Below are 11,705 nucleotides of genomic sequence, written 5' to 3' on the forward strand. Positions count from 1 at the left end.
GAGACCCGAGGGTGACTCGTTGCGTTAAACACCTTGATTGGCTTTGTGAGTTTGTTTCTGAGATGCGGTCTCGCTCTGTCCCCCCGACTGGAGTGCAGTGGCATGATCTCAGCTCACTGCAACCTCTGCCTCCCGGGTCCCAGCGATTCTCCTGCCTTCAGCGGCACCATGCCCGGCTCCTCTTTTAATTTGTAGTAGACACGGGGTTTCGCCCTGTTTCACTGCCTTTCACTGTAGAGTCTCGATAAGAGCCACACCTCGTTCTGTGCCACAGAATGACTTCTTTATCATGCCGACTCTGGAAAGCCCGGCCCCTTGTGATCCATTTCAAACCGAGAGTCACCTCATGTTTGGAAAGCGGATCCGCTCCCAAGTTCGGTGGAGGGATGTGACATATGTAGGACGAGGGACTCTCTTTCTTCTGAGTCGGTCTGCACGGTGGGGCCTAGGGCTGGAGCTCTCTCTGTGCGGACCGCTGGCTCCCTCTGCCTGGGGTTCCATCGGCCCCACCCTAGAACGAGGGCCTTGGCAGACTCTGGCCCTTCCTGGCCCTTAAGTCGCTGTCAGAAACCCCATCTCGCGCTCGGATGTCCTGAATGACTGTGGCTTGCGCCTCTCTGGAAACATTTGAAATCTATCCTCTACGCGTGGCCACCTAAAACCACAGGAGCTTGGGACACACGGCCGCCATCCACCTCACTGGTTTTGGGAGAGAATGCTGAAAGTCTCTTGCCGACTCTCTCTCTCTTGACTTGAGTTCTTCACGGGCGTCTGGTTAAGACGCAGTGAGACCAGATGTGTGAACTCAGGCCGGGTGCTGGTGGCTCACGCCTGTAACCCCAACACTTTGGGAGGCCGAGGCCATCCATAGGATCCCTTAGAGGAATCCCCTAACCCCGGGGAAGTTGAGGCTGCAGTGAGCCATAATGGTGTCAGTGCACTCCAGCCTGGGCGAAAGACAGAGCGAGACCCTGTCACAGACAGACAGACAGACAGACAGACAGACAGACAGACAGACACGCAGGCAGGCAGGCAGGCAGGCAGGTAGACAGCAGCTGTATTATGTTCTTCTCAGGGTGGGAAGCAAAAATAACAGCAGACAGCACTTAACGTTTCTGTTGTTGTTCTTGTTTTGGACGGAGTTTTCACTCTTGTTGCCCACGCTGGAGTGCAATGGCCACCATCTCGAGGGATCCGCCTGCCCTCGGCCTCCCAAAGTGCGGGGATGACAGGCGTGAGCGTACCGCACCCGGCTCCCCCCCCCCCCCCCCATCCGCCCCCCAACCACCACCGCTTGTCTTCCGGACAGTTTTACGGCACAGTGTTTGGTTGGCCTGCTTACATTCATTCTACATAGAAATTTAGGATGTCAGCTTCTGGCCTCATGGACTCCGAGCTGAGGAGTCCCCTGGTCTGTCTATCACAGGACCGTACACGTAAGGAGTAGAAAAACCGCAACGTTCAAAATCAGTAATTTTGTGATACAGAAATACACGGATTCACCCAAAACACGGAAACTTTTACAAATTGTCTTTGTTAGTCCTGATGTCTGTGTCAGTGATTCTTTTAGGTTTGGACCTTGACCGAGAGAATTTCCAGTCGGTCTCTCGTCTCTCGTCTCTCGTCTCTCGTCTCTCGTCTCCGGACGGACAGAAGTTCCAGATGATCCGATGGGTGGGGGGGGTCTTAGGCTGTGTGCCCCCAGGGGCCCTGGTCGATTAGTTGTGGGGATCGCCTGGGAGGGCGCGGTGACCCACTGTGCTGTGGGGGCCTCCATCCTTCCGCCTCCCGCCTCCCCCTCCAGGCGATCCCAATTCATTCCAGGCTGACAGTCTCATTGGCAGACGTCGGGCATCACCTAGCGGCCACTGTTACTCTGAAAATGGAGGCCTCAACAGAGGAAGGAAGCTCAGGCCGCCTGCGCACAGCCTGGGGCAACTGTGTCTTCTCCACCGCCCCCGCCCCCACCTCCAAGCTCCCCCCTTCTTGGTTGCCTAGGAAATGGCCACTTTGACGACTGGGCCGGAGTGACCTTTGATCAGGCAGCATAAGTAAGTAAATCAATCAATCAATCAATACATAAATGTAAATACAATACAATTTATGTATTGTATTATGTACAATAAAGTAGTACGGGCGTGGTGGCTCACGCCTGTCCTCCCAGCACTTTGGGAGGCCGAGGCGGGCAGATCACCTGAGGTCGGCAGTTCGAGACCAGCCTGACCCACATGGAGAAACCCCGTCTCTACTGAAAATACCAAATTAGCGGGGCGCAGTGGCACATGCCTGTAATCCCAGCTACTCGGGAAGGGAAACTGAGGCAGGAGAATTGCTTGAACCTGGGAGGCGGAGATCGCAGTGAGGCGAGATGGCGCCATTGCGCTCCAGTCTGAGCAACAGGCGCGAAACTGCGTCTCAAAAAAAAAGCAAAAAACAAAAAAGCAAACCAAAACACAAACAAACTAACAAACACACAAAAAAACACCATTCTCTGTGAAACTGCTTTGTAGTGTGTGTATTCGTCTCACAGAGTTAAACCTTTCTTTTGAATCAGCAGGTTGGAAGGATTTTTTTGTAGAATCTGTCTATGTACATTTAGGAGACCCTTGTGTCGTATGGTGAAAAAATCTTATGTTTTCAGATAAAAACGAGAGAGAAGGTCTTCATGAAACAGCTTTCTGTTGTGTGGATTCCTCATACAGAGTTAAAACTGCCTTTGGATTCAGCAGTTTGGAAGCAGCATGGACATTTGGGAGCCCATTGGGGCCTATTGTGAGAAAGCGAACATCCCCACCCCAGAAATAATAAAGCAGCTCTCTATGATACTGCTTTGTGATGTGTGGATTCATGCCACAGAATTACAACAAATTTTTGATTTAGGAGGTTTGAAGCAGTCTTTCTGTAGAATCCGCGAATATGCCTTTGGGAGCCCATTGAGGCCTACTGTGAAAAACCGAATATCCCCAAATGAAAACTAGAAAGAAGCTGTCTCTGAAACTGCTTTGTGGTGTGTGGATTCATCTCACAGAGTGAAACCTTTCTTTTGATATACCAGGTTGGAAGCGCCCCTTTTGTAGAATCTACAAAAGGGCATTTGGGAGCTGTTTGAGGCCTAGGGTGAAAAACAGAAAATCGGTAGATAAAAACTAACAAGAAGCTATCTGCAAAACTGCTTTGCGATGTGTAGATTCCTCTGACAGAGTTACATCTTTCTGTTGATTCAGCAGATTGGAAGCATTTTGGGGGGGGTGTGTGTGTGTGTGTGTGTGTGTGTGTGTGTGTGTGTGTGTGTTTTGACAGAGTCTCACTCTGTCCCCCAGGCTGGAGTGCAGTGACACCATCTCGGCTCGCTGCAACCTCTGCCTCCCAGTTGAAGGGATTCTCCTGCCTCAGCCTCCCAAGTAGTTGGGGTTACAGGCACCCGCTACCAGGCCCGGCTAATTTTTTGTATTCTTGGTAGAGATGGGGTTTCATCGTTTTGGCCAGGCTGGTCTTGAACTCCTGACCTCAGGTGATCCACCCACCTCTGCCTCCCAAAATGCTGGGATGACAGGCGTGAGCCACTGCACGCGGCCGATTGGAAGCAGTTTTTTGGCAGAATCTTCAAAGGGACATTTGGGAGCCCTTTGTGGCTTATGGTGACACTGAACATCCCCAGATGAAAACGAGAAAAAATGCTACTGGTGAAACTGCTTCTTGACGTGTGGATTCACCTCGAACGGATACATCTGTTGAACCAGGAGGTTGGAAACACGCTTTCTGTAGAATCTGTGAAGGGACATTTGGAAACCCATTGAGGCCTACGTTGAAAAACAGAATATCCACAGATTGAAACAAGAAAGACGCTATCTGTCAAATTGATTCGTGATGCGCAGATTGATCTCTCAGCGATAAACCATTCTTTTGATTCATCATGTTAGAAACACTTTTTTTTGGCAGTCTCTCTGAACGGATTTTTGGGAGCCCCTTTAGGCCTATGGCGAATAACCAAATATTCCCAGATAAAAATGAGAAAGAATGTATTTGAGAAACTGCTTTGCGATGTGTGGACTCATCCTAAAGAGTTACACCTTTCTTTTGATTAGGCGGGTTGGAGACGCTCTCTTTGTAGAGATTCCAAAGGGACGTGTGGGAGCCCTTGAGGCCTATGGTGACAAACTGAATATCCCCAGACAAAGACCAGAGAGAATATTTCATTGAATCTGCTTCGTGATGTCTGGATTTATCTGCCAGCGCAGAACGTATTCTTTGTTTGTTTGTGTGTGTGTGTGTGAGTCAGCAGGTTGGAAATGCTCTTTTTGTTGAGTGTGTGGGAAGACATTTCCAAGCCCATTAATTCCGGTTGTCCAAACCAGATTGTCCCCCCGAGAAAAGCCATGAAGAAGCGAAACGATCTGTGAAACTGCTTTGCGTGACTGGATGCATCTCACAGAGTTAAACCTTTCTTTTGATTCACGTGTTGGAAACACGCTTTCTCTAGAATTTGCCAAGGCATATTTGGGAGCCCATGGAGGCCTATGTTGAAAAATCAAATATCCCCAGAGAAGCAGTAGAAAGAAGCTATCTGTGAATTGGCTTTGTGAGATGTGGATTCATCTCACAGAGTTAAACCCGTGTTTCGGTTCAGCAGGTTGGAAACACTTCTGTGGTAGAATCTGCAAAAGGATATTTGGGACTCCTTTGAGGCCAATGGTGGAAAAGCACATATTTCCTGATAACAGCTAGAAGGAAGCTACCTGAGAAACTGCTTTGTGTGTGGATTCCTCGCACAGAGGTACAACTGTATTTGGACTCAGCGGATTGGAAGCACTCTTTTAGTAGAATCTGTGAAAATAATGTGGGCTGCAATTGAGGCCTAGGGTGAAAAACAGATTATCCCCAGATAAAAACTGAAGAGAGCCTATGTGTGAAACGGTTTTGTAATGTGGGGATTCCTCTCACAAAGTGAAAGCGTTCTTTTGATACGTCGGTTTGGAAATATTCTTCTTAAGGGAATCGGCGAAGGGACTTTGGGAGCCCCTTGAAACCTGTGGAGAAAAACCGACACTCCCCAGAGAAAAACCAGAAATAAACTATCATCGGGACTGATTAGTGATCTGTGGATACATGTTACAGAGTTAAACTTTTCTTTGGATTCAAAATGTTGGAAACACTGTGTTTGCAGAATCTCTGAAGAAAGGACATTGCAAAGACCATTGAGGCCCAAGGGGAGGTCTCTCACTCTCTCTCTCTCTCTCTCTCTCTCTCTCTCTCTCTCTCTCTCTCTGTTTCTCACTGTGTCTCTCTGTCCGTCTCAAAAAATAAGAAAGGATGGATACATGCATACATACATACATACATGCATGCATGCATGCATGCATGCATACATACAATTAAAAATTAGGAAGAAAATAAAATGAATAACTCGGCCCGGCGCGGTGGCTCAAGCCTGTCATCCCAGCGCTTTGGGACGCCGGGGGCGGTGGATCGCTGGATCACGAGGTGGTCAGATCAGCAGGGCCAGTATGGTGAAACCCCGTCCGTCTCCAGTCAAAAGACCAAAAATTAGCCGGGCATGGTCGTGCGCGTCTGTAATCTCAGCTACTCGGGAGGCCGAGCTGAGGCAGGAGAATCGCTTGAACCTGGGAGGCGGAGGTTGCAGTGAGCCGAGATCGCGCCGCTGTACACCAGCCTGGGCGAGAGAGCGAGGCAACCTCTCCAAAAAATACTACTACTACTAATAAATTAATACATAAACGAATAAAAATGAAAGTAAAATAAAAAATAAAACTAAAAAGGACAAGGAAAAGGAAATAATTAAAAAGTGAGTTTCCGGGAAGAGAGGGAAGAAAAAAAAAAGGAAAGAAAAAAGACAACAGTCCCACAGTGACATAAACATATGCCTCTCGCCTTTCGAGGCGTCAGTGATGCTACGAATGATGCGTAATGTTTTTTTTTAACTTCCTTTTATGTTATTCTCGTTTATTGTTTGACACGAGCCTCGGAGGCCCTCCCTCCCTCCGTCCCACTCCCTCGTTGCCCAGACAACTTCAGGAGACAGGCCCTGGCTGGGCCAGATTGTTCTTCTCTTTGAGCAGTTGTTTCCCTGTCTTTCTTCGTGTCTTTAACCCGTGTGGACTCTTCTGCTCGGATTTCACAGATGGCAGCTCCACTTCCGGCCTTGTTGTTTAGTGGGGGCTTTCCTGATTCTCCCCGCATGTAGTGAAAGCAGAGAGATTCGCCTCTCCCACTCCCCCCCTCTCTTTCTTTGTTGCTTTCTTGCTTTTTCTTTCTGTCTCTTTCTATCTTTCTGTCATGCTTTCTTGCTGTCTTGTTTTCTTGCTTTCTTGCTTTGCCTTTCTTCCTGTCTGTCTTTCCTCTGTCTTCTTTTTTTCTTTCTTCTCTCGTCTTTCTTTCTCGCTGTTTTTCTCCCTCTCTCTCTCTTTCTTCTTTCTTTCTTTCTTTCTTTCTCTCTTTCTTTCCTTCTTTCTCTCTTTCTCTTTTTCTCTTTCTTTCTCTCTCTCTTTCTTTGTCTGTCTTCCTTCCTTCCTTCCTTCCTTCCTTCCTTCCTTCCTTCCTTCCTTCCTTTCTTTCTTCCTTTCTTCCTTTCTTTCCTTCATTTTCTCTCTCTCTCTCTCCCAGCCTCTGAAAGTGCTGGGATCACAGGCGTCAGCCACCGTGCCTGGCCTATTTGCTCATGTTATTTTATTTTTTATGTATTTATTTTCATCTATTCATTCATGTGTATAAATACAAATATTTTCTTTCTTTCTTTCTTTTTTTATGTATGTATGTATGTATGTATGTATGTATGTATTTATTTATTTATTTATTCATTTTTTTTTTTTTTTTTTTTTTTTTTTTTTGAGACGGAGTCTCGCTCTGTCGCTCAGGCTGAAGTGCAGTGGCCGGATCTCAACTCACTGCAAGCTCCGCCTCCCGGCTTCACGCCATTCTCCTGCCTCAGCCTCCCAAGTAGCTGGGACTACAGGCACCCGCCACCTCGCCCGGCTAGTTTGTTTTTTGGATTTTTCAGTAGAGACGGGGTTTCACCATGTTAGCCGGGATGGTCTCGATCAAGACAAATATTTTCATCTGTTTTGATGTATTTTTATATCTCATATTTAGCTAAAAATGCAAATATTTATGCTGTTATTTGTCTTTTCTTTCTTTCTCTCCTTTGTGTTTTTCTTCCCTTCTTTCTTTCTCTGTCTCCCTCTCTATGTTTTCCTCCCTCCCTCCCTCCCTCCCTCCCTGCCTCCCTCCCTTTCTCTCTTGTTCGTTTCTCTTCCGTGCTTTCTTTATTTCTTTTATTCCGTTTCTGTCCTTCTTTTCTGTTTCCTCTGTTTCTTTTTCCCTTCTTTCCTCATTCTTTCTCTCTGTTTCAGGTTTCTTTCCTTTCCATCTCTCCTGTAAAAATGTAACCTTTGAAAAGTGACGTTTCATCATCTTCATTTTCCACGTGGTCTCCCTTTTCTCTCCCTTTTCCTTCCTCCCTCTCTCCCTGCTCCCTTCCCTCCCTCCCTTCCTTTCACCATCTGTCTCTTCTCTCCATTCCCTCCCTCCCTCCCTGCCTCCCTCCCTCCCTCCCTCCGTCTCTGTCTGGATTCAGGAAGAGCCTACGGCAATCTGTGTCTCCCTGTGTCCTCAACGGCCCGCGACCGAGTCCTTGCTTGCTGTTTCTCCCTCCGAGATGCCTCTCCGAACATCCACACGCCGTGGGTTGTCTTCTGACTCTGTCGCGGTCGATGCAGAGACAGGCTTTGGGGACCGTTTCTGTGGGGTTGGGGTAGAGGGGCTGCGTTTTCGGCCTCGGGATAGCGTTTCTCGACTCACGGTTTCGGTTTCGCGGTCGGCGGGCCGGCCTGCCATCCGGATCTGTCTTGGTGACGTTCGCGACGGTTGTCGGACTCCATCTGGCGGCCGCTTTTATATCGTTCCCTTGGCTTCCGGAGCTGCGGTGGCAGCTGCCGAGGGAGGGGACCGTCCCCGCTGTGAGCTAGGCAGAGCTCCGGAAACACCGCGGTCGTCAGCCGGGCTGTCCCGGTCGCGCCAGAGCTCTGGCGCGTCGCTTGTGAGTCAGAGCTCGGGCGTGCAGGCTTATGTGGGGAGAGGTTGTCGCTGCGCTTTCGGGCCTGAGCCGGGTGTGGGGCTGCCGGGGTTGGTCGACCAGCACGCCGCAGCTCAGCTCCCGAGGCCTGACCCGCGACCCGCGGGGACCCACCGGGCTTGGGGCGGGAGGCTGGGGACACCCTTCCCGGCCCGGTCGCGGGCCCGCGCGCATCCTGGCCGTCTGAGGCAGCGGCCGAATTTTTTTTTCCCCAAGTCCCCGTGGGGAGCCGGGGACCGTCCTGCCTCGTCCCCCGGGTGCCGGGGAGCGGTCCCCGGGCCCGGCCGCCGTCCCTCTGCCGTGACCTTTTGTTTTCAAGTCCCCGTGGGGAGTCGGAGAGCGCTCCCTGAGCGCGCGTGCGGCCCGAGGGGTCACACTTGGCCGGCCTTCGGTCCCTCGTGTGTCCCGGTCGTACGAGAGGACGGCCGAAAACGCTTCCGAGTCTCGCTCTGGAGACACGGGCCGGCCCCTGCGTGGCACGGGTGGCCGGGAGGACGTCCCTGGCCCGGCGCTGCTCCGGCGTGTGTCCTGGGGTCGACCAGAGGGCCCTGGGTGCTCCGTGTCTGGCTGCGATGGTGGCGATTTTGGGGACAGATGTCCGTGTCGCGGGTTCCCTGGGCCGGCGGCGTGGTCGGTGGCTCGACCTCCTGTCCCCTGGGGAGGTATATCTTTCACTCCGAGCCGGCATTTTGGGCCACCGGGTTATTGCTGACACGCTGTCCTCTGGCGACTTGTCGCTGGAGAGGTCGGGCCTCTGGATGCGTGGTGGGCCTCTGGGCCTCCCGGTGACCCGGCTAGCCGGCCCTGCTCGTGCTGGAGCCGCCTGCTGGGGCCCGTGTGTGCCTGGTCTCTCGTGCGTCTGAGCGTCCCGACTCCCGGTGCCGCCTTGGGTCCGGGTCTCTGACCCACCCGGGGGCGGCGGGGAAGGCGGCGCGGGCTTACCCTGCCGCTGCGCGCTCCCTGCTGTGGGCACCTGGGGCGGCCGTGACAACCCCACTCCCGCTGGCTCCGTGCCGTGCGTGTCAGGCGTTCCTCGTCTCTGCCGGGTTGTCTGCCGCCCCTTCCCCGGAGCTGGGGGTGGTCAGGCTGATCTGCTCGCTGGCCTCCGGGGAGGCTGTGGCTGACTGACCGACCGACCCCGCTCCGGGGTTGCTTTCCCTGATTGATGTGGTGATGTCGTGCTCTCCCGGGCCGGGACCGAGCCGCGGCGGGCGAGGGGCGGCCATTCATGGTGAATGGGACCCGTTCTTCTCGTCCCGCCCGCGGGGGCCCCCTGTCTCTCGTCCCCGCCTGTGAGCGGTGCGTTGGGAGGCACTGGGGTGCGGAACCCGGCCTGACCTTGCTGTCCCGCCCCCGCCGTCTGCCTCGTGGCGTTCGGCGGGGGTCGGCGGGGTCCTCTGACGCAGCAGGCACCCCTCGCTTTCGCCTCTTGTGGTTGTCGCCTCGCGGGCCGCCCCCCTCCGCGGCGGTGGGGGTGCTGTCCCGCCGGCCCGTCGTGCTGCCCTCTCGGGCGTTGCACGAGCGCTGGCTCTGCCTGGGTCTTTTGCGGTGCTCCTGGAGCGCTCCGGGTTGTCCCTCAGGTGCCCGAGGCCGAGCGGTGGTGTGTCGCTCCCACCCCCAGCGCCCCCTCCTCCGGTCGCCGCCACGGTGCTGGCGCGTTGGGTCCTGAGGGAGTTCGTTGGGTGTGGGCCGAGGCGGTCGAGTGAGACGCGCCCCTCCCCCACGCGGGGAAGGGCGCCGCCTGGTCCGGCGAGCGCACGTCCCGTGCCTCCCCTCTGGCGGGTGAGCGCGGGCCGTGTGAGCGGTCGCGGTGGGCTCGGGCCGGCCACGCGTGCGCCGGCCGGCCGCCGAGGGGCTGCCGTTCTGCCTCCGACCGGTCGTGCGTGGGTTCACTGGAGGTGCTTTACCTCGCAGAAAGGAGGTGGGTGGACGGCGGGGGGGGCCTTTGGGGGCTGTGCGCACGCGCGCCAGCCGGGCCCCTGCCCTGACCGTGAACGCTCAAGGTTGCCGCGGGTTTCTTCTCCTCGCGCCACACGCCCCCTCCCTTCCCCAGGTGTCCCCGAGCGCCTCTGTGGGCCCGACGAGGGGCGACTGGCGGGTGGGGAGTGTGACCCACCCTCGGTGAGAAAGCCTTCTCTAGCGATCCGAGAGGGCGTGCCTTGGGGTACCGGATCCCCCGGCCTGCCGCCTCTCTCTGCGTTGTGGTAGCGCTGCCGTAGCGACTCGCTTGCAGAGAGCCCTCCCCCGCTGCTCCCCCCTCGACGGGATGAGGCTGGGGAAACGGTGAGGGTTCCGCCGGACCCCGCGGTGGGGGCCGAGCGTGCGGCTCGTCGTCTACTGTGGCCCGCGCCTCCCCCTTCCGTGTTGGGGGAGGATCCCGCTGGGCCGGGCCCGACGTCCTAGCGGATTGGGAAGGCTGCCGCGAGCGGCGGGTGCGCGTGGCACTCCGTCCGGCGCGGGACGCCGCTGTGAGCCGGCTCTCCGCCCGCTCCCGTGCCGAGCCGCGACCGGTGCCGGTGACCGCGTTCGCGTGGCGCGGGGTTGGGCCGCCTGGCTCTTGGGGAGCGAGCCGTCCCCACGGGGGGTGCGCCGGTCTCCCGGAGCGGGACCGGGTCCGGGACGGACGAGAAACGAGCGATATGTGGCCCCTGGTGTTGGGCTTGTGGCTGAGGTTGCTTCGGGGCCCCCGGTGGCAGGACCCGGGGCTCGTGAGGGGGGTTGCTCGGTGGGTTGCCCAAGGGCCGTTCGGCGTCCCAGGCGGGGCGCCGCGGGACCGCCCTCGTGTCTGTGGCGGTGGGATCCCGTGGCCGTGTTTTCCTGGTGGCCCGGCTGTGCCTGAGGTTTTCTGCCCGAGTAGCCCTCCGCGGGTTCCCCGTGCCCTCGTCCCCGTGGCCCCCTGGCTCCTTGCCTGCCTTGTGCCCCTTTTCCCCGCCCGCCGCCTGCCGATCTTCTCTTCCCCGAGCGGCTCATCGGCTTCTACGCTGTTGGCCGCCCCGTCTGGGCCCGAACCCGGCTCCGCCTTCTGGGGGCGTCGCCGCCGGCCACGCTGGTTGGCCCGGTGTCCGCGTCCCCATGGCGCGCGCCTTCGGGACCGGGTCGGCGGCGCCCCGCGTGGGGCCCGGTGGGCGCCCGGAGGGTTTGGGTCGGCCTTTCCGGCGTGTTGCGGGGGAGAGCGGGTTCCGGGGGCTCTGGCCGCGTGCGACTGGGTGTGGCGGTGGGGGAGCCGCGGGGATCGCCGAAGGCCTGGTCGGCCGCTCCAGGTGCCACGTGGGGCCGTCTTCGTGCTCGGAGGCTGCTGGCGGTGAGATCCCCGCGTGCGTCCTGGTGGCGGTCGGCTGCGCCAGAGGTGTCCCTCGGCGCCCCCCACCCCGCTCGGCCGCCTGCCTCGCCCGGCGTCTCGTCTTCTCCCGGCCGGCTCTTCCGCATCGGGTCGGCGCGCGCCCCCGCCCCGGGTGCGCCTCGCTTCCCAGGCCTGCCGCGGCCCTCCCCCGAGGCGTGTGTCTCGGGCGTTGTCGGCGTCGCGGGGGAGGCCCGTCCTCTCCCCGCGTGGCGTTGCCCCGTTCGGCGCGTGCGTGCGCCCGAGTGCGGCCCGGTGGTCCCTCCCGGGCAGGTGTCC

The sequence above is a fragment of the Chlorocebus sabaeus genome, unplaced genomic scaffold (assembly GCF_047675955.1).
Source record: "Chlorocebus sabaeus isolate Y175 unplaced genomic scaffold, mChlSab1.0.hap1 unalloc_scaffold_1506, whole genome shotgun sequence".
NCBI lineage: Eukaryota > Metazoa > Chordata > Mammalia > Primates > Cercopithecidae > Chlorocebus > Chlorocebus sabaeus.